The sequence below is a fragment of the Cannabis sativa genome, chromosome 4 (genome assembly GCF_029168945.1).
Source record: "Cannabis sativa cultivar Pink pepper isolate KNU-18-1 chromosome 4, ASM2916894v1, whole genome shotgun sequence".
Classification (NCBI taxonomy): Eukaryota; Viridiplantae; Streptophyta; class Magnoliopsida; order Rosales; family Cannabaceae; genus Cannabis; species Cannabis sativa.
In genome coordinates this window covers 66,373,401-66,379,552 of record NC_083604.1, presented here as the reverse complement: position 1 = coordinate 66,379,552, position 6,152 = coordinate 66,373,401, and the positions used below count along the sequence as shown (strand labels likewise).

The 6,152-nt window shown below is 34.0% G+C and overlaps 1 pseudogene; it reads right to left on the bottom strand.

The window, feature by feature from the left end:
• LOC133037081 (ubiquitin carboxyl-terminal hydrolase 17-like) overlaps nucleotides 1-5,007 on the bottom strand; it is a 26,640-nt pseudogene extending 21,633 nt beyond the window's left edge.
• Between the last annotated feature and the right edge of the window lie 1,145 nt (nucleotides 5,008-6,152).

Sequence of the window (6,152 nt, the reverse complement as noted above, 5' to 3'; positions counted from 1 at the left end):
GCATCTGAGCAACTTAAAATAGATGAATTTTCACTTGATGAATCCACTCTCCAAAATCTGTGGGGGTTAGGTTTGCTCTCCAATCATATGGATCTGAGCTATCTGGATTAGCAATTTTACTGAACTTAGTTTGTGCTTAAACGCAGCATCCATCACGCAAGTTGGTCCACCCGACTTGAATTTGCCAGTGCTGGAAGGAGCTGCTTCCAAGTTCCTTCTGACTTGCTACCAGTGAGCCATATTGCTTCCCAGTAGGGCTGGGGCGCGAGGAGAGTGCCTGAACATCAAAATATTAAGGTGTCCGTGATGGCATGAAAACTTAAGAAGCTCAAAGAGCAAGTGTGAGAAAGGTATTACCTTTCGCAAAGAAGCATGTAAGCCCCTTCTGATAAGACCCTCTCCAGCTCCACGGGTACTACCTAAAGTATCATTTCGTATTATAATTAAATTTCGAAATAGTATCTCATGCAGATAGAAGCTCGGTAAAGGGAAAAAAGACGTGTAAACAAAGGAAAGAGCATGAAATAAGGAACATACACTGCTGTCATCAATCCTAGAACCACTCTCCCCGAGTATTCTTTACATAACACACAGAGAAGCCCGGCCAGGAAAAAGCAGCATTCATGGTATCCAGAGTGAACGACCACAGCATAAAGACTGTACAGGGGAGATACAACGCTTGATCTGCTCATGTATGGGGTCATGTCAAGCTCCTCAGGAAACTGAACGGACTTACTCAATTTCTCAAAGTTACCAGACTGCAATTCACCACAATTAAATAAACTAAGCATCCAAAAATATGTAGATATCACAAAAGTCAAAGAAGGAGCAATATCATTATTAAAATGCAACCTTAAATCGTTTCAACCACAGATTGTAAGAATATTTGGTGCCTCCAGAACTGTCAACTTCTTTCAGCTTTCTCATAAGATTTACATCTTTATAAAAACAAAAAAGAAAATATCAATAAACTTAAAATAAGAAATAAAGGAAAGCAACTACAAACTCTACATTGAGTTGGAATTTTTTACCTAAAGGTCAAATTACAAAGAGTAAAACTTTCGTTCGTTATGCTCACATCATGATAACAAAATTAGATGCAGAATGATAACAATCACATTAACCAACCTGCTGCAAAAATACTTATTATCTCGATCCAATATTTCTGTGGCTGTAAATTGAGAAAGAGCCTCTTCAAGATTTCCAATTTAGCCATCTATTTCTACTGTGAGGTCCATCATCCGCTCACAAAGGCCTGATTTTTCTAGGCACCTCATAGCACTTGATCTGCAAATTAAAATGATAAGATTCCAATATATATATACACACATATATCAAATTTAGAGGGCAACAAGTGAATAGTACTTCAAAAATTCAGGAAACTTCCTGAACTATCAGAGTCAGAAACAACCTTAGATCGAAGATAACCACCAAAGGTCATTCCTACTAGTGTCGTTTCTTCAGCCAAAGAACCTGTGGCATCAGCATTGTTGAGAGAAACAGATTGCATTGTATCAACAGCATACCTGCAATCTTAGTAACTTATTACTTGATACGCATTTGAGGGGCAGAAATAACTTCCATGTAACTTGAATACATTTGGTCTTTTGAGTTTTATCTGGCTCACCTTAAAAATTCATGGGCATCTTCTTCCCTACCATGACCAAGATGACTTCCAATTTTTATTTATTTTGGATAATATCCCAATTAGGAGACAGTGGGGAATTTCCTTCCCCTTGCCTTATAAATAAGATGCTGAAATTCACAAATAAAACACCAGTCCTTCTTTCCACCTGTACACAACAGAAGAACATGTAAAATAAAAGAAATAACTACAGTATCTGTCAAGTGTGTGATCCTTTATTCGTTTTAAAATAAAAGGAAATGCAAGCCAAGTAGAAGCCAAAGAAAGGGAACTTACAGGTTTGGAGATGGAGTCCTTGAAGAAAATACTTGAAGTAAGTGGCCGAGTATGCTATGCCAAGCACTGGAGCACGGCATTGGCATAGCAGCTGTATAAATGTAGAGATTGTCATATTATTAGCTAAAACGAGTGTATTGACAGAGGAAAATGGCCAGCAATTATGATTACTTATTAATCCATTAACTAGAAATATTTGCAGCTGAAAGCAAGTGTGGCACCAGAAAAAAGACATCCTCTTTAGATGTAACTGTCGTATGTATAAATGGGTGGAGAAGTGTACTAGTAGTTCAATATGCGAGCAATCAAAAACCTTGGACACCAAATTTTTTAAATATTGACAGATTGCAACTTAACCGAACTTAAATCAATGTCAAAAACAAAAAATAGAAGATGAAAGGTAATAAAGTCATATGAATACAGATAACAAAAGCTACTTGAAGAGTTGTAATTACTAAGCATTGAAGATGTATTACATTAAATGTATATCCTACACATTGAAAATAATAATAAAAAAAAGGCTATAAGTTAATTTTGAAGTCGAAATCTCTACATTACCTGTTTCCACAATTTGTAAGACCAAATGGACGAAGAATCATCATGTCATCAGTGTATAGTTTCACGAACAAATCATATGGAAAGATTAGCTGAGTAAACAACAACAGCAACTAAATTAATGCCAAAATCTTACAAGCAGGAATTTGCAAAGATAAAAAAAAAAATCACATCTTAAAACAATAAAATGATAAATAACCTTATGCTTTCCAGCCAATCTCAGTCCCAGGGGTAGATGTGTGCATTTCGTCTGTTTAGATGCTCTAAACTGCTGTACAACTTTCAGCATGGAAGACTTTTCAAACCAGTACGAGCATTTTGTGAGTAAAGTTGGGAAACTGGTACTTTTAACTGGCAGAGCATGAAAACCGTCACCCTTTGTGGATATAGACTTGGAAGCAAAATGCTCACCGAGTGCTTGAAGATGGATGACCAGCAGAAGCAACTGATGACAAAAGAATGGTCAGTATCTTTAGATACTGATCTCCTAGACTTCCAGCAAGTATCTTTGAGTTAACTTTTCTACTGAAGGGGTTCCCTCTGTCCAGCTTCTTACTGCTTAAATTAATTGCAGGCTGAACATTTTCATGTTTAGCTGTCTTATCTTTGTTTAGTTGCAAAAGAGAAGACTTCATCTTCCCATCACCACGACTCAGAATCCATCTTACTTACTTTGTTTGTGCATGATATGGAATCAGCAGAAGTTGCCGAGCTAACAGAACTTGAGCGAGATGAATTTGTAACATCCATATCTTTAACTTTGGCATTAGTGCCAAGGAGATCAGAGCTAACATACTATTAAAAAGAGGTTTCTCCCACTCTGTCATAAGTTACAGAATCAGAAATATTAATTAAGGGTTCACCATCAGCACAAGCAGCGTGGCCAATAAGTTTCAGTTCCTGCATAAAAACTTACATTTAAGCCTATAACCATCATATTGCTTTTAAGAAAATAGTACAGATTATTATTCTCTCAAATATCATTACCATGAAAAGAGTCAAGTTCCCCACAAAGGTCACTCTTATCTTCGAAATGCATTACAGAAATTGGGGGACGACACTCATCCTTGTGACCTTGTCTCCAATGAATGATTTGACACTTACCAGAACTAAAAACAAGATATAGAAGTGAAAAACTAAAATAAATAAATAAATAATAACAAACACAGGGTAGGAAAAGTGAGAGTGAAAAATTTATGAAAGAGCACAAAAGTAATCATCAAACAACTTCTGGATCAGATTACATGTCCGTGACAACATAGTTGAGTCTCAGCATCAAAACATAACAATTTCTTCTCCTAATAAACATGTACCCAAATAGAATAAAAGGGGACTCCCAAACTATGTAACCAAATAAACAGTATTTATCAAATTGAATCGAAAACTGCATTTTCTTTCACAGAAGAATTTATCCAATCATCATCACAAAAATCAAAACTTTGAATCGGAAATACATGTAAGTTGAATCCATTTGACATAATTGTCACATACTAACATACTGAATCATGAGATGTCAGTGTTTTGAATAAAAACTTTATATTATATAAGTAGGAAAAGAAACAGCTCAGCACTTTTGAAATAAACGGCCAAAAAAGTTCACTCCTGAACTCTTACAAAGCCCTCTATTTTCTGAACCCCACAATTGTAATCATTACAAAGACAGAAAGCTATCTTTTTTATCACATCATCAGTAAACCCTTCAATATCACATGAATCTATAATTGAGATACGAATGTCCTTTCCTCCCAATATTTCAATTGCATTTTTTTTCACTAGCTTGAAAATCAATTAAAAGAAAACATAATGATAAAGGTGAAAGTTGTTTCTCCGTTCAAATTCCTCAGCCATAAATTTTCTATCATGGAATTAATATAAACATATATGCGTATACACATAAATATACAGTTGGTTCCAAAGATTGATCCTTAAATTGAAGAGAATTTAGAAATAGAAGAAGAACTAACCAGTATCTGACAGACTTGCACTGAGAGCATCGCATGGTGGTAGGACAATAACAGACAACGCATTGATGAGGCATAGAAACAACAACTGGATCGCAGAAAGCTCTAGCTTCGACCTCAGCCATGGCGGACTCCTCCGACGCCATAGCGAGAAGGCGCAACACCTCCTCCTCCTTAGCGGCGGCATTCCTCCACTTGCGCCGAATTAAAGAAAAGGCGAGCAAGACAGAGAAGAAGAGGAGGGCATGGAACCCTAGAATTCCCGGGAACAGCAGCATTTATCCAGCTCCGAGGATCAATCCAGAGCAAAGAAACCCTATAATCGGAATCTTGCTATACATAGATTCGACGGCAGGAGCGACGGCGCGTGGGGAAAGCGGTGGTGGAGAAGGAAAGGGTAGAAAGGGAATTTCAAGTGGTACAATTGGCTCATCTGGGAAGGACGAAGAAGAAGAAAGAAATGAAATTGAAAAAAAAAAACTGTTTTGGGGTGTGGTGGGTTGGGTGAGAACAAAGAGAACCCAAGGAGATACAGAAGGATGGCTATATAAGTCCAAAGTGTCGTTGACTCATTTCTCACACTTTTTTAATTATTTTTTTTAATCCAATTTTCTTTGCTACTATTTTTTCAATTTTAGATGCTACGAAATTTCTTCTCAATTTTAGTTAATTAAACGTTAATTATTTTATATATTATTTTTTAATTTTTTTTTTAAATTTACAATTTTAGTTGTTTTGATAGTTTCTCCGATATTTTTTATGAAATTGTTATAAGAATTTTAATTGCGATTTAAATTGTTTCGTTAATTACTATAAAAAAATTTGTGTAGAATTTTGTAAAAATAAAACAAAAAATATTTTAAAGTATAAAAATAAAAAATTCTTTAATTAAATTGTTTATTTTTTAAAAAAAATTAATTATAAAAAATTACAATTTTATTGAAATGAGCAGCATACCCCAAAACCCAATAGTATGGAATATTATTACTGTTTTTTCTGAGAAACATATATTTTTTTTACATTCATTCGTGGGTTCTGATCATTAAAAGGGGAAAGAGCTCAACTTTTGCAAAGTTGATAGATTAAGATTTGATTTTTTTGCTGATAGAATGAGAGGAATTATTATTTATTTATTTATTTTTCATTTCCTTATTTATTCATTTATTTATGATACAAACTACAAAGTTGTAAGAAGAGAAAGTGTGGTGTTAATTATTTTGAGTTAAAGTCATCTTTGCTGTACCCACATGCATTTGAACATTTTCTAACTAAAACTCGAGTGAGCTCTTCTATTTTCTTTGATCTACCAATTATTATGTTGGTCATTCACTTTATTTTATTTATTGACAAATAAATATATGGCTAAAAAAGTTTAGATACATTTGATCTTAAACTTAATTATAGAGTGATAATGTATGTAGGGTATTTTGTGACTAAATTCCTTATATTTTTAAGTTTGGTACGATATAACTTTCATGTTCGAAAAATTATAGTTAAAGTTCTTAATTTTTACAATTATTTTAGTTAGCATTTCTTTTGTTAATTTTTAGTTATTAAGTGCCAAATAAACTTATCAGGTGTACACAAAGATACACGTGGCGAAATTTTATTAGGCCACATAATATTAATAATTAAAAAAAATAATTTAAAAATATAAAAATAAAAAATATTTAAAAAATAAATTAAAATTTTCCTTTTTCTTTTCTTATTCTTCT